The 23,104-nt window shown below is 46.8% G+C and overlaps 1 protein-coding gene across 1 annotated transcript in view; it reads left to right on the forward strand.

Moving 5' to 3' along the window:
- The window catches only part of TSPAN18 (tetraspanin 18), a 200,409-nt gene that overhangs the window by 23,588 nt on the left and 153,717 nt on the right, over positions 1-23,104 (forward strand). The window contains exon 2 of the mRNA XM_061152269.1: positions 16,490-16,571. The gene's annotated coding sequence lies outside the window, so the exon portion shown is untranslated. The remainder of the gene's footprint in view (positions 1-16,489; positions 16,572-23,104) is intronic.

Here is a 23,104-nt window from a genome sequence, read left to right on the forward strand (position 1 = left end):
AAGATGACCTTCTAGTTTCTTAACCAAGGTACCATGTTCGGCATCCCAGATCCCGGATGCCAAAGTGAAAAGGGTCTGGGATGACTTAGTCCAGTGGCATGCAACTTACCTGTGGTCACAGACCTCAAAGAAAGTTCACCATGGAGCCTTCAAAACAATTCAGAGAGGAGCTGCCCTGTTGAAGTAGGCATAGGCGGCTGGTCCCCCCCCCCCCCCCCCCGCTTCTCCACACGGGTATCTCCTGAGGAACCCCTGGGAAACCCATTCTGAGAATCACAGGCCATTAGGTGACAGTTAATGAAACTGAGATCCCGAAAGGGGCATGAACTCACCCAGGAATCAGAGGCTGACACATCTGCTAGAATCATTTTCATTAGCAGTATCATTTCCCATTTTTAGAAGAGGGCTCTCCTATGTTTCTTTTGGCCATTGATCTTAATTAATCACCTAGAGATGAGTCTTTCAATATTGACACTTCCTTAGCGGCTGACATTTCTGAATTATTCTCTTCTGCCTTCCTCATAGGTAGAGGTGGATGGTTATTTATTGTTAAATCAAGGAAAATGGGGCTTTTACTTGGAATCTTTTGAAACAGTATTTGCCCAAACAATCCTGCCCAACTCTGTAAACATATTTGACCAAAATAAATAATAAACAAATAAATTGTGAGCAGAATGAATCCACAGATAGGGTAGTTTGTAGGGGCTCTTGAGGGCCCTATTGAGATGAAGCATCTTCCCCCATTCCCCTTTTTGCAGCCCTCCACCTCAGTTTGGTTTTCCAGATCACAAGGTATTCTTCCCTCAACACCTAATTTCCGCACAGATTTAACCAGCAGTGAACTGCCACATGAAGAGCTTTACTAAGAATCAATAGGCATGGGTCTCTGGTATGCGCTCCATGCCTGCTACATATTAAACACCCCGGCAGCGACAGCAAGACTGATGCTGGCAAGACATCTGGGGCGTCATAGCACAGCAGGTCCCCCTTGCCCATTTTAAGGGCAAGGCGATGGCCCAGAGATGCTTGGTGGCTTGCCCAAGGTCACACAGCGATTTGGAGGCAGGAGCCCATGTCCTCCAGGATTCCAAGGCCATGTCCCTTTCCAACACGCTGAACCCCTTCTTTGCGGAAGCCAGGCTGCCCTTTGCTTTAAGATACAGGTAATAAACCAGTCTGTAATGCCTGTGTGGGCAAGGAGAGAGATGGAGTGTGCTATTAATTAGAGGCTGCCCTTTAGAGTTCCTGCATGGGCTTAGCTAGAAGAGATGCCATCAGAGCAGGGAGAGAGGGGTTCTGAGACAAGTGCTGAGTCCTGATGGGAGGTTCCAGGAATGGAGAAGAGCCCAGCCTGCAAGTGTGGGAGAGACACATGTGAATCCAATTCAAGGCTGGCGAGGTTTGCGCTTGACTTCCCAGCACACGGTGCTCTGGGAGTGGGTGGGAACACGGTCTTCTCCAAGCCTGACCCTGGCAGCCCGGCAGACGTGTTTATTTCTTCCTTTTCCACTTGGGAGGCAGGCGGCTGGCAGGGTGGTTAGGCAGGCAAGCTGTGGGGGCCAGACTGCCTGGGGTTCAGATCCTGGCTCTTGCTGTTGAGATCCATGATCTGAGGCTAACTTCCATGTTCTCGTCTGTAGAACGGGGAGAGTAATAGTAGTTTCGGCCTGGATGGTGTGATGGTGAGGCGTTAATGAGGTGGTCCACTTAGGTGCTTAGAGCCCCACCTGCCCTGACAGATGTGATGAGCAAGCAGTTAGTTTTAGCTGCTAGCCTGGGGGTTGTACATGGGTGTGTATTTCTCCGTTTAAAAAATAATGTTTATCGCTTCTTTTCTGATTGTAAAAGTCACTCATACACAAACACCAGTTACCTAAAGATGCCCACTGGTAACATTTTGCTGTAGTTTCTTTCCGCTTTTACCCCTGTGCATGGTGTGTGTGTGTGTGTGTGTGTGTGTGCGTGTAATTGAGCATGTACTGTCGAAGTATACTTTTCAAAAAATTATAAATCCTGAATCACATGTAAATCTAGAACAAACAAGGATCAAAGACTGATTTAACTTGTAAGTGAGGGAGCCAACAGGAGAAGCTCATGGGTAAAGCTGGTTCTCAGGAGAACTAGAGAGTCAGCAGTTATGCAGGCATGGGAGAAAGAATACTGGGAGAAGATAGCTGGATTGGATATACAAAGCTTAAGCCTCACCTTTGGGCTAGCTTTTCTACCAGACCAAAGAATTCACCTGTAACCTCCCATGAGTCAAACTTACATTTCTCTAGAATCCTCTAGATCAGCAGTTTCCACCCTTTTTGTCCCCAAGGACCTGTTTCATGGAAGGCAATTTTTCCGCAGACCCGGCTGCGGAGGGGAGGATGGTTTCAGGATGATTCAATCTCATTACATTTATTGTGCACTTTATTTCTGTTATTATTACATCAGCTCCACCTCCAATCATCAGGCATTAGATCCCGGAGGTTGCGGACCCCTGCCCTAGATAATCACTCCTTGGGTGAGTCTGCTTAACAGTGCTCCAATGTGATGTTGAAAGTTTCAGTTATCATTTATCCCACCAGTGTCTATATATTCTTCCTGATCATAGGCTAGCTAGCTGCATACTTCACCTTCTATACTTAATATTCCCTCATGTTCATTTTTTTTTTCAAAAGCAAGTTTCCAGGGAGGACCAGGAGTCCCCCAAGGGTGTGACTCGTCCTTCAGCCCAGCTTGACTGAGGTGCCCCACGCCCCCACCTTGGGGTCCCAGGGCAACTGCATTGGCCTCCTGCTGCATTTTCTTGTATTTGTCAATTTCCTTCTCTCGGTCTCCTCATCTAGACTGAGTTTTCTGAGATCAGAGATTTGTTGAGTCAAACCGTCTTCCTGACCCTTCTTTCCCAAGCACCTAATAAGTGATTCTTCTGCCATGCTTGTCAAGTGAGTGAACAGGGATGTTAAGAGGCCTGACCTTCATCAGTTACAAAAGACGAATCGTGCTGTTCCGAACTAGCAGGGCTCCTCTCCAGGACTGGCTGCATCCTTCCGTTGAGTCAAAGAAGCTCCCAACCCCCACTTAGTATCACAGCCTTCTCACCCCCACCCCCACCCCCCATGCCTGATTCTGCCATTTAATTGTGTTTGGAGAGCTCCACACACTCCGTCTAGATAACGCAGCTCTCTCTTCTCTGTAGTACTCTTGAGACTGAGCTGAGTTCCTAACTTTCTTTTTCCTAATCAAGGTCTTAAAGGGGTAAAAAGTTCTTGGCCACCTCCAGCTGTGGCGGGAGAGGGGTGATGGAAGGATTAATCTCTGAGTGATGAATTTTAAAGCCCTCTTGTTCCCTGTGTTGGGAAAAACCCATCAAAATGCTAATAGATCTGCCGTCTCACCTCCTGCAGACCCTTTTCTGCATTGGAATATATTTACAGGGAAATATATTGAGCAGGGAAGAATTACAAGGAGTTGGGGTGCTTTTTTTCCCTGATTCCACTGCAGCCCCGTGGGTTGTAAATGCTGAATTAATAGCCCCATGTTGCAGAGGAAAGCTGTGGTGGGCTGTAGGCTTGGCCCTTCAGTTATGAGTTCTCAGCTTTCGGCTTCCTGGCTAACGGCAGGGCGGCTGGTTTGGAAACATCTCTATTACTGTCGTGTGGCTTTTTAATACTGATTCTCTCAGAGGCAGAATATCCTCAGACAGGCGTTCCCGTAGGTGTAAAGCTGGCTGCTCAGTGGATCCCCATTGAGTTCAGGGTCTGCAGCGTGTTGAGATTCATTTTGTGCCAAAGTCAGCTTCAGCACTGAGACGGTCTCAGCTCTTCTTGAACCCTATGCTGGGAAACGCTGGATTGTTCTTGAAGCCTTTGAAACTCCAGGCATCTTTGTCCAAACAGCCCAATGGCCTGAGAACTTCTCAGATGTATCCTCCGGAGACAGGATACTTATGGGGTTAGCCTAATGCACACTGGACTCTGGAGAAGTGACTCTAGAACTTTGGCTACAGACAGCATCATGAGTTCTGGTCCTTCCTCTGCCTGGTCCAGCTCTGTCATGGCAGACAAGTGACCTCTCTGAGCATCACTTCCTTCCTTTGTTAGTGACAAGGAGGATGCTGGCCACTTAGTACAAGAGTACTGGGGTTCAGATCTTTCATTTCTCTGTGCTTCAGATGACACAGTGAAGCCAGGGCCGAGCAAGCCAGGCTCCATCTTCAGAGATAAGTTCCTTAAACCGTTAGGGCTCCTGGGTCTCTCTGGGCGCTTGTCTGACAGGTCTGCGGGAGCCCCGATCTCCTTGTGAGAATGAGTGAGCCTTATTAGCAGATAGTCTTATTGATTCTTTTTCCCTTTCTCTATGAACTAAACCAATGTTTGGGCTTCCCAGGTGGTGCTAGTGGTAAAGAACCCACCCGCCAGTGCAGGAGACATAAGACGTGTGGGTTCAATCCTTGGGTCAGGAAGATCCCCTGGAGGAGGGCATGGCAACCCACTCCAGTCTTCTTGCTTGGTGAATCCCCATGGACAAAGGAGCCTGGTGGGCTACAGTCCATGGGGTTGCAAAGAGTCAGACACAACTGAAGTGACTTAGCATGCTCGCAAACCAACGTTCAGTTACATAAAAACCCTGTGGCTCAGTTCACTTTCCCCATCTGTGACATGGGAAGAGTGTTAATTCTCTCTTTGCAATGTGGGAGGAAGAGGAGTGAAGATCAGAAGTACAGTCAGCTCCAGGGGATGCATAGCCTTTGTCCCCCCGCCCCCTCGGGTACCAAAAAGTGCTTCCAGTCGGGAAAGAGGGGGAGCAGATGCAGGGCAATGCCCGCTGACAACAGGGCAGTCTCGCCAGTTCTCCTTCCTGTTCTGTCAAGCATCATGGGGTGGCATCTGTCCCACAGATCCCGGTACTATGCAGAGGGCACTGGAGATCCTCACTGGCATGTGCAGAAAAACTCCAGACTTGATGGCAGGTGCCGAGAAGGGGAGGGGATCACTTATGACAGTTGCAGTGAGAATTAACAGCTTCACATGTTAATTTGTGGGGAAGGGACATCTCTCTTCCGGGCCCTTCCACCCTCCCCAAGCCACCAAGAGCGAATGGGCTCAGATTGGGAGTCCCTCGCCAACCAGGCGGATCCTCCTGGGCCCTGGCTAGCAGTGCCAGCGCCCGCTGCTCTGTGCCCGATGGCAGGTGCGGCCCTCCCCTCCCCGAGCGACGATAAATCATACCCCCCAGTCTTTCTGAGGATGTCACGGCTCCCACTTCAGCCCCATCGAGACCCTGAGACACAATTAACAGGCTCATTCAGGGACTCATCATGGGAACAGAGGGTGATGGGGCTGAGTGACAGGGCGGGCGGCCCTGGGAAGCACTCTTCCTCCCCCAGCGAGACAAGGGCAGGTGGAGAGACAAGGCAGAGGCGTGATGAGCTCAGGCGGCTTCATTAAGGGCTGCCCGGGGGATCTTTGAGATGCAAGGACGCAGCAGGAACTCGTCCTGAACAAGCCTTGGCTTCTTTCCCTCTCCCCCACCCCCACGCCAACCCCCTGCGTTGCTAATTTAAAACAAAGCAAAACAAAGCCCCAGCTTTGCTTTGGAGCCATAAACTGCAGAGCTTTTATCCATCAACAAGCGATGCATCCGGCTGGATGTGGTCCAGCCTGGATCCCGTGGCCTGGCATCAGTGTGGGGCGAGGGGGCCCAAGGCTGAGTTGGCTTCCAGGACACACCGAGGATGCTGTCCCTTCTTGGGGCTCAAGACCCAGAGTCCTTGTGATCACAGAACTCAGAAGGAAGGCTGGTCCACCTAGGGTGGCTAGTAGATAGAGAGGGAGAAAAACAGAGAGAGAGAGAAAGAGAGAGATTTTTAGCAGGAGCTAGCCAGGAAAAGGCTCATCATTGAGCTGATCACCTTCTTCTCTCCCTCCTTTCCTTGCTGTCTCTTCCAGGAAGACTTCCCAGCTCTCCACTCTGAAATTCTACCGACTTGGGACTCTAGGATATCAAGAGGCTCTCAGTAAGCCATCTTCAACATGATCTGGAAACTTAATATGTAATCAGTCAGAAAGTCCATCTGTTGTGAATTAAGTGGTAGGCTGTATATACAGGGTGTAGATGCCATGTTCTGAGTGTAGGACCCCTGAGGGAGAGAGGGCAGGGTCTGACGTCTATGACTTGGAACCACTGATCATGGCCACTACCCTCTTTATAGAAAGTAGCAACAAAGTCTTCCATGTAATTTCTATGGCCTCCGAGGGCTTATTCTGTGCTGAGCACTGTGGGAATCACTTATAATCCCTTAGCTCATTTAATCTACAGCTCAGGCCAATGAGGTAGGACTGTGGTGGTCCAGAATTTGCACGTGACTAACGTGAGGTTTAATGGGATAAATGCCCCAAGGGTGGCAGGTGGCCTAGTTGAGACTCATACCTAGGCCTGTGGGAGAGGAAAGCCTGGTCTCTTAACCATGATGCTTACTGCCATTCGATGCTGAGGGCACTCCACCTACCATCCACCCTGCCCCACATTGCAGAGAGGCAGTAGGCTCTAGTGGGGGATTTTCTCCCTTTGAGCCTACTCACAGGTAACCATCCAAATGGTTCTACACTGTCCACTGAGCCTGACCTTTCAGCCATTTTGTTGTTGTTCAATTGTTAAGTTGTGTCCAACTCTTTGGGACCCCAAGGACTGCAGCACACCAGACTCCCTGTCCTTCATTATCTCCCAGAGTCTATTCAAACTCAAATCCATTGAGTTGGGGATGCCATCCAACCATTGCATCCTCTGTTGTCCCCTTCTCTTACTGCCTTCAATCTTTCCCAGCATCATGGTCTTTTCCAATGAGTCAACTCTTTGCATCACATGGCCAAAGTATTGGAACTTCAGCTTCAGCATCAGTCCTTCCAGTGAATATTTAGGGTTGATTTCCTTTAGGATTAGACTTCCCTGGGGTCTCAGACGGTAAAGTATCTGCCTACAATGTGGGAGACTCGGGTTCAATCCCTGGGTTGGGAAGATCTCCTGGAGAAGGAAATGGTAACCCACTCCAGTATTCTTGCCTAGAAAATCCCATGGACAGAGAAGCCTAGTAAACTACAGTCCATGGGGTCACAAAGAGTTGGACACGACTAAGTGACTTCACTTTCACTTACACTTTCCTTTAGGATTGACTGGTTTGATCTCCTTGTTGTCCAAGCGACTCTCAAGAGTCTTCTCCAGCATCACAGTTTGAAAGCATTAATTCTTTGGCATTCAGCCTTCTTTATGATCCAACTCTCACATCTGTACATGACTACTGGAAAAAACATAGCCTCTTGGAGTCCACAGGAATTTACACAAATAGTTGAGTCTTTCATTCCTTCTCTTATCTCCATTAACCAAGTTGTTCTGCCTTCCTACTTTTCATATAAAACCTGTTCTTTTATAGATACATTCACTTCCATCTGTCCTCCTATTCATTTCTCCATTTACCTGTCCATCTATCCATCATCCATCCATCCATGTGTATCATCTGTCATCCATTTCTGTTTCCATGCATCCATGCATGCTTGTATTCATTTATCTGTACCATTCTACATGCATGTATCTATTGTTTGTCTTTCTATATCTTTAATTATTCATCCATCCCTGCAACCAACTACAATCTAGTTCCTTTTTCTCTTCTACCATTCAGTTCTTGTGTAGATCCACTCTCTATCCATCCATTTATTCATCATATCATATTCATCCAACTATTATGTGCTGAGTCAGGAATTGAGACCACAGAGCCGGTAAGACATCACCCACATCCTTCAGTCTGATGGATGAGAAAAATCACATGAAGAAAAAACAGGCTGTGCTCAGATGCTGTCTTTACTACCTGTACACACAAATTGTTATAAGAGCCCAGAGAACAGTGATTAATCATGCCTGTGTAAGTCTGGGAAGGTTTCTCAGAGCAGTTATTGAAGAAGGGTTCTGCAGGTTCACTAGGAGTTTGCCCAGTGATTTGGGGAGTGTGGGGTTGGGGCTGAAGTTCAGGATTAGGTAAGGCAGAACGGACTTCCAGGTGGAATGAAAAACAGCCAAATCCGACTGAGTGTGGTGGTGTGGCATGAGTGTCCAGGTCAGTTCAGTTTGACTATGGGGTCTGTGCATATTTAGAGGACCTGAAGATGGGCCTGGGAAGGCAGCCAGGGGTCAGATGATAAAAGGTCCTGTGGGGGAGGCCAAGAAACCCACTGAAGCAGGAGAGAAAGACATGGGCTCAGCCTGGCAGCAAAGGAGAGGGCATGTTGGAAGGAACAGAGGCAGCAGGCTGGTAGACGAGAGGGAGCCTATTTGCAGTAAGCAGACAGGTGACCTCAGGCTGTGCCCAGGCAGGGACCAGCAGGGGCAGTGAGGATAGAGAAACAGGGATGACTGGGGAGACATGGGATGGGAGAGAAACAATGACCGGGAGAAGAGGGAAGTCTTTGATCTGGGTGTCCTGTTCCACGGGTACTCTCCATTTGAAAAGCCAGTAGGCGGCTGTATACTCCTAGTGTGTACACCATTGTGTGTATGTGTGTGTGTGTATACTATTTCAACTTTAATATAGAGTGGAAAACATCAGGGTAGATATTTAAGTCTTTCATCTTGGTCCTATCCAGGATACTGAAGTGGCTATCAGATTTTTTTCCTATACATTTATTTTATTTTTTTTTTCATTTATTTTTATTAGTTGGAGGCTAATTACTTTATAGTATTGTAGTGGGTTTTGTCATACACTGACATGAATCAGCCATGGAGTTACATGCATTCCCCATCCTGATCCCCCCTCCCACCTCCCTCTCCACCCGATTCCTCTGGGTCTTCCCAGCGCACCAGGCCTGAGCACTTGTCTCATGCATCCAACCTGGGCTGGTGATCTGTTTCACTATAGATAATATACATGTTTCGATGCTGTTCTCTCGAAACATCCCACCCTCACCTTCTCCCACAGAGTCCAAAAGTCTGTTCTGTACATCTGTGTCTCTTTCTGTTTTGCATATAGGGTTATCATTACCATCTTTCTAAATTCCATATATGTGTGTTAGTATGCTGTAATGTTCCTTATCTTTCTGGCTTACTTCACTCTGTATAATAGGCTCCAGTTTCATCCATCTCATTAGAACTGATTCAAATGAATTCTTTTTAATGGCTGAGTAATATTCCATGGTGTATATGTACCACAGCTTCCTTATCCATTCGTCTGCTGATGGGCATCTAGGTTGCTTCCATGTCCTGGCTATTATAAACAGTTCTGCGATGAACATTGGGGTACATGTGTCTCTTTCAGATCTGGTTTCCTCAGTGTGTATGCCCAGGAGTGGGATTGCTGGGTCATATGGCAGTTCTATTTCCAGTTTTTTAAGAAATCTCCACACTGTTCTCCATAGCGGCTGTACTAGTTTGCATTCCCACCAACAGTGTAAGAGGGTTCCCTTTTCTCCACACCCTCTCCCGCATTTATTGCTTGTAGACTTTTGGATAGCAGCCATCCTGACTGGCGTGTAATGGTACCTCATTGTGGTTTTGATTTGCATTTCTCTGATAATGAGTGATGTTGAGCATCTTTTCATGTGTTTGTTAGCCATCTGTATGTCTTCTTTGGAGAAATGTCTGTTTAGTTCTTTGGCCCATTTTTTGATTGGGTCATTTATTTTTCTGGAATTGAGCTGCAGGAGTTGCTTGTATATTTTTGAGATTAATCCTTTGTCTGTTGCTTCGTTTGCTATTATTTTCTCCCATTCTGAGGGCTGTCTTTTCACCTTGCTTATAGTTTCCTTTGTAGTGCAAAAGCTTTCAAGTTTCATTAGGTCCCATTTGTTTATTTTTGCTTTTATTTCCAATATTCTGGGAGGTGGGTCATAGAGGATCCTGCTGTGATTTATGTCGGAGAGTGTTTTGCCTATGTTCTCCTCTAGGAGTTTTATAGTTTCTGGTCTTACATTTAGATCTTTAATCCATTTTGAGTTTATTTTTGTGTATGGTGTTAGAAAGTGTTCTAGTTTCATTCTTTTACAAGTGGTTGACCAGTTTTCCCAGCACCACTTGTTAAAGAGGTTGTCCTTATTCTATTGTATATCCTTGCCTCCTTTGTCGAAGATAAGGTGTCCATAGGTTCGTGGATTTAACCTTCTCCAGAATAGATCACATCCTGGGCCATAAATCCAGCCTTGGAAAATTCAAAAAAATTGAAATCATTCCAGTCATCTTTTCTGACCACAGTGCAGTAAGATTAGATCTCAATTACAGGAAAAAAATTGTTAAAAATTAAAACATATGGAGGCTAAATAACACGCTTCTGAATAACCAACAAATCATAGAAGAAATCAAAAAAGAAATCAAAATATGCATAGAAATGAATGAAAATGAAAATACAACAACCCAAAACCTATGGGACACTGTAAAAGCAGTGCTAAGGGGACGGTTCATAGCACTACAGGCTTACCTCAAGAAACAAGAAAAAAGTCAAATAAATAACCTAACTCTACACCTAAAGCAATTAGATAAGGAAGAAATGAAGAACCCCAGGGTTAGTAGAAGGAAAGAAATCTTAAAAATTAGGGCAGAAATAAATGAAAAAGGAAGTAAAGAAACCATAGCAAAAATCAACAAAGCTAAAAGCTGTTTTTTTGAAAAAATAAACAAAATTGACAAACCATTAGCAAGACTCATTAAGAAACAAAGAGAGAAGAACCAAATTAACAAAATTAGAAATGAAAATGGAGAGATCACAACAGACAACACTGAAATACATTTATTTTAAAATGCAGATTTGCTTTGCTTGGAAGAAAGGAGAAAGAAGATCTAAGTTTTGAACCAGACCTTGCAAAATGGGAGCACCTGGCTAATATCATCACTAACTAGCATTGACTAAGCTCTTACTGTGTATTTTATGGATTCCAAGGCACCCTTCTTTATATCTTTTGCTTCTGTTAGGCCCATATCATTTCTGTCCTTTATTGTGCCCATCTTTGCATGAAATGTTCCCTTGGTATCTCTAATTTTCTTGAAGAGATCTCTAGTCTTTCCCATTCTATTGTTTCCCTCTATTTCTTTGCACTGATCACTGAGGAAGGCTCTCTTATCTCTCCTTGCTATTCTTTGGAACTTTGCATTCAAATGGGTGTATCTTTCCTTTTCTCCTTTGCCTTTTACTTCTATTCTTTTCATAGCTGTTTGTAAGGCCTCCTCAGACCACCACTTTGCCTTTTTGCATTTCTTTTTCTTGGGATGGTCTTGATCACTGCCTGCTGTACAATGTCACGAGCCTCCGTCCATAATTCTTCAAGGACTGTATCAGATCTAATCCCTTAGATCTGAAGGGAATCTATTTCTCACTTCCACTGTATAATCTAAGGGATTTGATTTAAATCATACCTGAATAGTCTAGTGGTTTTCCCTACTTTCTTCAATTTAAGTCTGAATTTGGCAATAAGGAGTTCATGATCTGAGCCACAGTCAGCTCCTGGTCTTGTTTTTGCTGACTATATAGAGCTTCTCCATCTTTGGTTGCAAAGAATATAATCAATCTGATTTCGGTATTGACCATCTGGTGATGTCCATGTGTAGAGTCTTCTCTTGTGTTGTTGGAAGAGGGTGTTTGCTATGACCAATGCATTCTCTTGGCAAAACTCTATTAACCTTTGCCCTCCTCCAAGGACAAATTTGCCTGTTACTCCAGGTATCTCTTGACTTCCTACTTTTGCATTCCAGTCCCTTATGATGAAAAGGGCATCTTTTTTGGGTGTTAGTTCTAGAAGGTCTTATAAGTCTTCATAGAACCGTTCAGCTTCTTCAGCGTTATCGGTTGGGGCATAGACTTGGATTATTGTGATACTGAATGATTTGCCTTGAAAACGAACAGAGATTATTCTGTTGTTTTTGAGATTGCACCCAAGTACTGCATTTTGGACTCTTTTGTTGACTATGAGGGCTCCATTTCTTCTAAGGGATTCTTGCCCATAGTAACTCTTAAAGAGATGGGAATACCAGATCACCTGACCTGCCTCCTGAGAAATCTGTAGGCAGGTCAAAAAGCAACAGTTAGAACTGGACATGGAACAGCAGACTGGTTCCAAATTGGGAAAGAAGTATGTCAAGGTTATAAATTGTCACCCTGCTTATTTAACTTATATGCAGAGTACATCATGAGAAATGCCAGGCTGGATGAAGCACAAGTTGGAACCAAGATTGCTGGTAGAAATATCAATAACCTCAGATATGCAGATGATACTACCCTTATGGCAGAAAGCGAAGAACTAAAGAGCCTCTTGATGAAAGTGAAAGAGGAGAGTGAAAAAGTTGGCTTAAAACTCAATATTCAGAAAACCAAGACCATGGCATCTGGTCCCATCACTTCAGGGCAAATAGATGGGGAAACAGTGGAAACAGTGACAGACTTTATTTTTCTGAACTCCAAAATCACTGCAGATGGTGACTGCAGCCTTGAAATTAAAAGACGCATGCTCCTTGAAAGAAAAGCTATGACCAATATAGACAGCATATTTAAAAAGCAGAGACATTACATTGACGACAAAGGTCCGTCTAGTCAAGGCTATGGTTTTTCCAATTGTCATGTATGGATGTGAGAGTTGGACTATAAAGAAAGCTGAGCACCAAAGAATTGATGCTTTTGAACTGTGGTGTTGGAGAAGACTCTTAAGAGTCCCTTAGACTGCAAGGAGATCCAACCAAGTCTGTCCTAAAGGAAATCAGTCCTGAATATTCATTGGAAAGACTGATGCTGAAGCTGAAAATTCAACACTTTGGCCACCTGATGTGAAGAACTGACTCCTTGGAAAAGACTCTGATGCTGCGAAAGATTGAAGGCAGGAGGAGAAAGGGACGACAGATGGTTGGATGGCATCACCAACTCAATGGACATGAGTTTGAGCAAGCTCCGGGAGTTGTTGATGGACAGGGAAGCCTGTGCTGCAGTCCATGGGGTTGCAAAGAGTTGGACACAACTGAGTGACTGAACTGAACTGAAGGCACCCTTGTTAAAAAAATATTTAAAGGTCTCTGAAATGGGGGGTGCATCATACAAAAAGTGATGTCATAATCAAATAGCTTAACAGGCACTGTTTTCTCTTTATCAGAAACCCATAAAATAATGGTGCAATTATAACCCATGGAGTCTTATATTCAAGAAACAGGGTATCATGTGCCAGGCTCTTAGCTGAGTCCTGTGTGTACATTCGTCATGTCATCCTCACATTGTATGAGTCATCAGCTGTTGTTAACCCTGTTTCCCAGATGAGGAGCTGAGGCGTGGAGCAGGAAGTTCATTTGCTCAAGGTGACAGAGCTAGTCAGAGGTGGACTCAGGATTCTATAGTTTGTTGTGATCCACATAGTCAAAGGCTTTAGCGTAGTCAGTGATGATGCAGCTGAAGCTCCAATAATTTAGCCACCTGATGTGAAGAGCCAACTCATTGGAAAAGACCCTGATGCTGGGAAAGACAGAAGGCAGGAGGAGAAAGGGGCGACAGAGGACAAGATGGCTGGATGGCATCACCGACTCAACGGACATGAATTTGAGCAAGCTTTGGGAGATGGTGAAGGACAGGCAAGCCTGGCGTGCTGCAGTCCCTGGGGCTGCAAAGAGCAACTGAGCGACTGAACAACAGGATTCCAACCTGTTTCACTTTAAACCTGCAGGTGGAGGGCGTGGGTGGGGAATTTTTGGATAAAAGCAAGAGCAAATCCACGGTAAGAGACACAACCGCAGCCGCCATCACCCTGCCGGCCACCTTTCAATGCTGCCTCTTGTCACCAGCACCCCCACCCCCAGCCCCCACATTGCCATCTTGGCCCTAAACCCTAGGATTCTTTTCCCCTCCTCGAGGGCTCTGGGTCTAACATCTGTAGTGACTTCCCTCCCCCACGGAGAGGAGAGGGCTGGGAGGAGATCTCAGGGGAGAAGGGAAGACATTCCGAGCCCAGCTGGTTTCCCTCACACAATGCAGATTTGCTTAAATGGGAATTAGGATTAGTGCCGGATTTCACCTCTCCTGGCAGGCTGGTAATAAACTAATCTCCTCTTAGGCTGCAGGAAGACAGAATTCCAACGAAGACTGAAGACAGCTTCGGGGCTAGGAAGTGCAAAACCTGAAAAGTAATTTTGTTGTTGACGGGCCTTGCTCGCACCTCTTGACACGCAGCCCGCGGCTCCTTCCCAGCGTGGCTGCAGCCTTTAATTTTGTTAATGTGTGACATTCACCCAGGCTGCGTGGCTGATGGGCACACTTGACATTAATATGTGTTCCTCGCGGTCCCTAGAGCTCATAAAAGCTCATTATCAGTTCTGAGCCTGTAAATGTAGTTCCCGGGCTCAGATGGACGAGGAACACAGAGATGCTCCAGGGAAGTGAAACAGTGGACAGCTACATAAGCCAAGAAATAAACTCCTTCCTCATCCAGGGAACACGACCTGCCAGGCCAGTGGGAGGTGAGCAGAAAAGCAACTCTGCAGGCTAAACTCTGAGTTCAAATTTGCATTCAAGCAAAGGGGCTGCTGCCCTGCTATTTGAGAGGAGTTAATCAAGTATTTTGGGGCTTTCCTGGTGCCTCAGCACTAAAGAATCCGCCTGCCAATTCAGGAGACTTGGGTTTGATCCCTGGGTTGGGAAGATCCCCTGAAGAAGGAAATGGCCCCACTCCAGTACCCTTGCCTGGGAAATCCCATGGACAGAGGAGCCTGGCGGGCTACGGTCCATGGGATCACAAAGAGTCAGACATGACTGAAACGACTTAGCGTGCACGCACACACATATGTGATTACGTGGACTATAGCCTGGAAGGTCATATTACAGAGATTGCACAGTGAGTTTATCTGCTAAAAAGGATAAATGAGTATGGAAAAACTTGCACTTTTGTAGTTAAAAATGAAAATTATATACATATACATCCATATCCATATTCATATGTGTATGGATGTATATGGAGATGGATATGGCTATAGGTGTATCTGTACATGTACATGTATCATGAATTCCTCTGACTATAGCTTTAGTCTGGCCCACTGGACTGACACCATCTGGGTGGATGTTTGAGGCAGAGATAGCCAAATAAAATGAGGTCATGTCCTCTGGCCAAGCCTTGTTCCCCATCAGTTAGCAGGGAGCTCTGATAATTTCTTTTAGGCATCGGGTGCACTGGCGCTGGGATATACAGGGCAAGACCTTGAACTCATTGCTCTCCTTTAACTAGGCCTCCCCCACCATGGAAAGGGCAGTTTCAAAGTCTTGACTTCCCTGAGTGTCGTCCCGGGTCTGTCCCTTTTCAGCAGTACGGCAGTGTGGGCAAGTTAACGCCTCGGAATTCATCGTGGTCCTCATTCCTAACGGGGCCATGCTTTCTCATGAGATTGTTGAGGGTGTTGGGATCATTGTCATTATTATCTGAGGCAACATGAAATTTAATCAGGGCTTCTGTGCGGCCGGGTCATTGGAAGGCAGGGATGGGGGCCCCCGGCCCTCCCTGTTTCTGCTCAGCTGTGTCTTTTGCTCAGCTGGGCATGTGAACAAGCTGGTCCCCTGGAACCGGCCTAAGCCTTGGCTGACAGGTATGCAGCCTGGATGTGGTGAATTTGATCCTTCTCCCGTGACCCGCAAACTCTTCGTCAAACTGACAGAGAGGAGGTGGGGGGTTGAGGGGAGAGGCTGGACTTCTGGGTCCTGGGCTCTGGAGCTGAGTTGTTTTTCTCGTCACCAGTGTTCTCCACTTACTATTTATCTGTGCCTGAATACCAGATCTTGAAAGTGTGGCTCTGCCCCAGAGCCTGCATTCATTAAGCAGTGATTAATTCTCTTTCGCGTTTTCAAAATGACTCAGAGAGCCTTTCCTTCGCCCGAGGAAAGTGGAGTCCCCACACCGAGTTGATAATATTCTAGCTAGAAGCAAAGAGATGCAGTGTGGTGCTGCGATCAGCCCGCTCCACGTCATCACAGGGCTGTTGTACAGCCTCCTGGGGTTATTTTGGAAGACTGGAAATACACCCCGGGCCCTAGGCTCTGGGGACACCATCCTGGGACGCTTGGTGGGGCTGGGTGCTTGCCTCTGTCTTTCTGGGCCCTGTCTGGCTTCTGTATCACCTCCCGCAGAGATGGGAGGTAGGAGTGGGTGAACATCTAGGTGATGCGGCCCCCAGAAGCCGCATGCCCCCCATCCCTTGCCTTATTTATTTATTTTTGGCGGTGCTGGTTGCTGCGTGGGCATTTCTCCAGTTGGGGCGGGTGGAGGCCACTGTCTAACTGTGGTGTGCAGGCTTCTAATTGAGGTGGCTTGTCTGGTGGTGGACCACCGGCTCTAGGGCACATGGGCTTCAGTAATTGTGGCGTGTGGGCTCCGTAGTCGTGATGCATGGGATCTTTCCAGATCAGGTATCGAACCCCTGTCTCCTGCTTTGGCAGGTGGATTCTTTACCCCTGAGCCACCAGGGAAGCCCCCCTTAGCCTTTTAAAATGTATTTCTCTCTGTCCTCCTTCTAGAGTTTATCCAGAAGCCACCATCAGAAAGAGACCTCAGGAGAATCTTGACACCCCAGACGGGAGCAGACACCAGTTGAAAAAGGTAAGGTTGGCGCCCTGGAGGCGCGGATCTCAACTTATTCAAAGAAGAGGGTCGAATCTTCTTCTCTCCTCTCCCTGCTCCCAGACCCGCTGTGGCTGAGTGAGAAAGCTCTCAGCTCGTGCTGGAGGCTGCAGGGCAGGCGAAGGGTGGCTTTTCTCTTGTCCTCACCCCGAGATGTTTGCTCTGTGATGGGAGCAAAGGTGAGGGGTGAGGGATGAGGGGAAGGAGCCTGACGCTGAAGGGGGAATCTCAACAGACTGGGTGCTGCCCCACTGATGGGGTGGAAGGTCAGGGTTGGTCCTGAGACAACCCAGGAGGTGAGGGTTGAAGGGCTGGAGGAAGTGAGCCCTCCGGGGGAAAGCAGAGTTCCTGGAGGTTCACAGAGGGTCCCACCTCTGTCAAGGACCCCTCCCTACCTCCCCTCCCCCACACACCCCCACACCCCTCCCCCACACCCACCTTAATCTTGGGACTGTGGGAAGGAAATACCTTCTTAGGGTGATTTCCACCCCTACCTCTCCGGAGCCTCATGCACTCCCCCATTCCAAGACTCTTTTTGGATAAAGTTTAAATCCACAAGTACTAGGATCAGTCATCACATTCCACGATGGAACTGGGAATGCTTTGGTCTGCTTCCTGGGTTCTGGAAGCTTCTTGGGCTGCTCACAATCCCAGGTCTGGTGATAGGCCAGGTCGCCTCATTTTCTTCCCTGAAGGTTCCTGAATGAGGAGCCAGGATGTTTGACTTCTGGCACTCGGTCTGTGCCTTATTTTCTCATCTGTAAAATGGGGCAGCAGTGACTTGAATCTCTGTTCCAACCACACGTGCCTGGCTGAGGTCTCAAGACCAGGGCTGAGCTAGAGGAAGGGACGGGTGGTGGTATCGGGGTAGGGGGAATGGCAGGGAGGCAGAGGTTTGGTCAAGTCTGTAGAGAGGAGAGGGGATTAGAAAGCTCTGAGAGATCTGATTGCCTGTTTTGAGTAAAGGATGACGCAGACCCCCAGGGGAAAGACCACAGAGTGGTCTGCACCCCAGGTGCAGATCACAGAGGTGTGGGTGGAACTGTGTTTGAGTCCCAGCTAATCAGAAGAGTCAGATTTACTAACCTTGATTGAAGCTTCTCCATGCCAAGTGCAGGGTTAAGTTGCAGTTTCTGTACCAACAGCCCTCCTGTCACCTCCATCTTAGAGAAGAGAAAATCAGGTCTCAGAGAAGTTAAGTGACTCGCTCAAGGTCACTCAGCACTGTGTGGCTGAATTTGAAGCACCTCCCTGAACTACCCAACCATTCTTGTGCACTTTGCTTACCGGTTCTATGACTTCAATCTTAAGGTTAAAAAATTCCTTGAAACCAAATCACATCTCTGAACTTCATTTCTTAAAAAAGACACGAAATTGTCTTTTTAACAATTTTTTTTTAAAGTTTGGGCTCTTGTTAAAATTTCTGCGGGTCTTGGTTTTCTGGCGCCCGTGGTTGGGACGCACTTGGTCACTTTCTGAGTCACTAATCTGGCGTTCCACCAGTCTCCAAGCTCATCCTGTCAACGGTGGAGTATGCATCCTGGCTGACTGGGGTTATTTTAGGTTGAAATCCGAGGCAGGGTGGCCAGGTCCTAGCAGCAGATAAAGCAGGACCAGGTCAAGGGCCACCCAAGTGGACAATGCAGAGGAGCAGTGAGGCCAGGAATCGGGGATAGGGGGGCTTCTCTGGAGCCCTCATAGCATCTGTCTTGCAGCTCCCTGGGCTCCACCAGCCACCTCAGTCATAATCTTCAATGTAAACCTCCTGGCAGCGACTGCCCTGATCCCCGCAGGAAGCAATCACCTTATCAGAGCCTGGATTCCTGCCTGATTTTCTTAATCAGGGGAAGGCGCTAAAGTGAGTCAGAAATAGCTTAACTTCCTCAGGATCTTTCTGTAAGGGATGTTTCTCCATCAGGGGAAGCCTTGGGCCTTGGGTGAGAGGAAAGAGTCTCTTGAAGTACAGAAAGAAAAACAGTGAGGGGGCCATTGATCTTGGTTTACCATCAGCAAGGCTGCTGAGACAGCAGTGATCTCGCCTGGCTCTGTTGTTAATCAGAAAACAGAAATGTTATAGTCACAGGGAGCACGTAAAGATGACCACCAGCTATGGGCAGACAGGCGTGCACCATTGTGGGAAATGTTTGCTGGCGTCTCATAGCCAAACTGATGGAGGTTGAGTCCCAGCTCTGCCCTTCAGTAGCCGTTTGACTCCAGGTGAGTGCTTTGATCACCCAGAGTGATCTCAGTTTTCTTATCCATTAAGTGGGCAAATAGTATGCACCCCCACTGAGTGGTTGTAAGGGCCAGGAAGTCACCAGCGCGATGTTCCTGTTTGCTTTGAACGAGGGTTGCTTGCTGGAATGATGTGGGTGGCCTTCCTAGGTGACCTCTGTGAAGAGGCTTGGGCTCTTGACATGAGAAAGCTGGGTGTTTGTGAGCACAGTGGGGTCACCCTGGAGACACATACCTCTTTCTGTACGTGATCTAAAAATGGTCCGAGAGGAAGCGCCTGGGTTGTGTCAGCTCTCTGTTCTGACACTCCTGGGGCGGGAGGACGTGTAGGGTGTGAACAGTTCTTCCTGAACCTTAATTCCATGGTTTACATTTGACTCCCAGTGATCTTTCCTGGACCCTCTCTGGAGGTAATCACGGATCCTCCCCACATCCTGGGAGGCAGGGGTTAGTAAGCTCTTTTTAAGGACAATTGGGATTCTAAAAAGTGGTAAATTATCCTAGGGTTCACCTCTAAAAAGCAGCAAGGTTAGGACCCAAACCCAGGGTTCCTGCCCTAATGACAGTGTGTTTGCCATAGCACCCCACAGCACCCACAGTCCCCTCAAAGGCAGCCCTCCACATTTCCAGAGGCACCTAGTGTGTGTCCTCATAGACTCCATATAGCACTGCAGTGGTTCCCCATTGTGCCCACAGAGGCACCTAGAGCATTCATGAAGCACCCCCAGGCCTCACATCATCACCCCGTGGCATTCATGGTGGTCCCCATGTGGCTAAAGAGCACCCCCCATGCCTGCAGTGACACACCACGGCAGGCACCCACATTGGCACTGCTCCTGTGTTCTCCACCCAGCCTTGCATGGAGTGTGGAGCTCAAGAAGAATGGGGAGTCCCTTGATGTGTTTATCTGCCCAGCCAGCCCTTTACAGAAAGCTGAGAAAATGAATGAAGGCAGCTTCCTGGAAGCCTCCAGATCATCTTCCTGCTGGGATCTCACAGCAGGAAGCAAGTGGCTGGTGGGGGTGGGTGGTGGTGAAGAAGGCCTGGCTGCCACTGCAGTAGAGCCTCTGCCCACTTATCTATTTTCCCTTTTGTTGCTTGTGCTTTTGGTGTCATATCTAAGACTCTGTTGCCAAATCCAAACTAATAAAGATTCACCTCAGTGTTTTCTTCTGAGTTTTAAGACCTTAGCTCTTATATTTAGGCCATTGATTCATTTTGAGTTAATTTTTGTATTTGGTTTGAGATAGGAGTCCAACTTCATTCTTTGGCACATGAATATCCTTGGACAAGCATTGAAGAGACTGTTTTTCTCCATTGCATAGTCTTGGCACCCTTGTTGAAAATTCATTGGCCATAGGTGTATAGGTTTGTTTCTGGAATCTCAGTTCTCTTCCACTGGTCTATTTGTTGTTGTTTAGTCAATGTCTTGTCCAACTCTTTGTGACCCCATGGACTGCAGCACACCAGACTTCCCTGACCTTCACTATCTCCCGGAATTTGCTCAAACTCATGTCCATTGAGTCAGTGATGCCATCCAACCATCTCATCCTTCGTCACCCCCTTTTCCTCCTTCCTTCTATCTTTCCTAGCATCAGAGTCTTTTCCAATGAGTCAGCTCTTCACATCAGATGGCCAAATTTTTGGAGCATCAACTTCCGCATCAGTCCTTCCAACAAATATTCAGAGTTTATTTCCTTTAGGATTGACTCGTTTGGTCTCCTTGCTGTCCTCTGGCCTATATGTCTATCCTTATGCTGTTACCATGCTGTTTTGATTACTGTAGCTTTATGTATAATTTTTGGAGGAATATTAGAGCTCCCCAGGTGATTCCAATGTACAGCCACCATTGCTCACTACTGGTGTTTAGAGGAAGATGAAGCACAGTCAGGGAGGCTGGTTGGGAGGCTTCCAGGATGATTCAGGGCAGCGCAGGGCAGAGAAGATGTGACCCTGAACTAAAGCTTCAGTCACTGAGGTGAAGAGGCCATGATAAAGTCGAAAGAGGTTAATGAGGGAGACATTCTGGTTCTCCTTGATTCTGGGAAGGCTTCAGAGGTGTCAAACAGAAGCCAGTGGTCCAGGTGAGCTTGATTAACCTCTTACCCAACCCTAGTGTGATTTTGAGGAAGACCTGAGTCCCAGTCCAGCTCATCTCCCTGTGACTCGTGACAGTAACCTAGTCCTTCTCTGCCTTCCAGGATATTGCCCTTACCAAACCTTTCTTTTCTTTCTTTTTCAAGTTGTTCTAGATTAGCACAAGAAGGTCATCCCAGGACCACACACACATTGTCCCTATGTTTTTCCCTCTGAAATGTCCCCTCTCCCTGACCTGGTTGGCTGTGAGAACAAGGCCAGACTGACCCTTCACTCTGTGGGGTGACCACTCCTTAACATCATGGATAGTTGATAATAAGTCTAAACTTACTCATCTAAAGGATAAGCAGAGTATTATTTTTCTGTTCATGCAGCAAAAATGAGCATAACATGCCCTTAAAAGGTTTTATTTTTTTTTTAAGTAATGACATATATCCACACTGTGAGTCACAGCTGAAGAACTTTCAAATAGCCAGATGTGACAAAGAGTGAGGGAGTAGAAACTTCATTTTCAGATGCATTTCAGCATCACAGAGGCAAAATGCCTTGCCCAAAGTCACAGAGCTATGGAAGGAGATGGGCTTCGTCTGCAGGTCTTCTGACCTGGACTGGTGATCCTCCTACTGCACCCAGCCACCTTTTTTTATTGGTTAACAGTGTAAAATAGGGCTTCCCTGGGTGGCTCAGGGATAAAGAATACACCTGCCAATGCCGGAGACATGGGCTCGATCCCTGATCCGGGAAGATCCCACACGGGATCAGAACAACTAAGCCCATGCCCCATGACTACTGAACTTGTGCTCTAGAACCCGGGAGTTGCAACTACTGGGCTCAACATGCTGCAACTACTGAAGCCTGCACACCCTAGAGCCCGTGCTCCACAGCAAGAGAAGCCACCGCGATGAGAAGCCCACGCACCGCAGCCAAAGAGCAGCCCCCACTCGCCGCAACTAGGGGAAGCCTGTGCACCGCAAAGAAGACCCAGAACTACCAAGAATTAGTTTTTTAAAAAAACGTATAAAATACTGTATGTTCATTAATAGCCTACAAATAAAGCAAAAAGCCCAAATCAGCTGGCAGTGCTGCTTTGGTGGACATGGTCGTATATCATCTGCCCAGAGCTGCTGCTGTGAGAAGAAATGAATGGAGACGTCCCCTGTGCCTTGGGGTTTGCCAAGACATCTTCCTTTTCTGGGCCATGGGCAGGGGTGTGTTATGGGTTGGAGGCAGGAGAGTAGGGTCTGGACTTTGAAGCTTTTTTCTTTTTTAAAGTAGACTTTGTTTTCTAGAGGAGTTTTAGATTCATAGCAAAATTGAGGGGAAAGTGCAGAGAACTCTCATATTCTCTCTGTCTCTGTACGTTCCTACACACACGTACAGCCACCCCGACTACTGACATCCCACACCCAACGGTACATACAGTACAGATGAGGAACCTACACTGACACATCGTCATCACCCAAAGCCCATAGTTTATACTGTGGTTCTCTGTTGGTGTTGTGTATTCATTCTATGGGTTTTGACAAGTGGATAATGACATGTATCCACCATTACAGTATATACAGAGTAGTTTCACTGCCCTAAAAATCCTCTGTGCTCCACCAATTCATCCTTCCCCCTCTACTAAACCCTGGAAACCTCTGATCTTTTTACTATCTCTGTAGTTTTGCCTTTTCCTGCATGTCATAGAGTTGGAATCATACAGTATGAAGCCTTTTCAAATTGGCTTCTTTCAGTTAGTAATGTGCGTTTAAGGTTCTTCCATGTCTTTTCATGTTTTGATAGTTCAACTTCTCTTTTTTCCCCTATTTTTTATTGTGGTGAAATATATATAACAGAATTTAATATTTTAACCATTGGAAATGCACAGTTCAGTGGTATTAAGTGCATTTAAAATTGTTGTGCAACCATCCCCACCATCCATCTCCAGAATGCTTTTCATCTTGTAAAAATAAACATTAAACAATAATTTCATATTCCCTTCTCCTCCCAGCCTCTGGCAAACCCCATTCATCTTTCCTGTTGCTGTGATTTTAACTTCTTTAAGTGCCTTATATAAGTGGAATCATCCATTATTATTATTTTTGTAATGGCTTATTTCACTTAGTGTAATGTCCCTAAGGTTTGTCCATGTTGTAGTGTATGACAGAATTTCCTTCCTTTTTAAAGTTCAGCAATGT

Source organism: Dama dama, chromosome 1, assembly GCF_033118175.1.
Source record: "Dama dama isolate Ldn47 chromosome 1, ASM3311817v1, whole genome shotgun sequence".
NCBI classification, from domain to species: domain Eukaryota; kingdom Metazoa; phylum Chordata; class Mammalia; order Artiodactyla; family Cervidae; genus Dama; species Dama dama.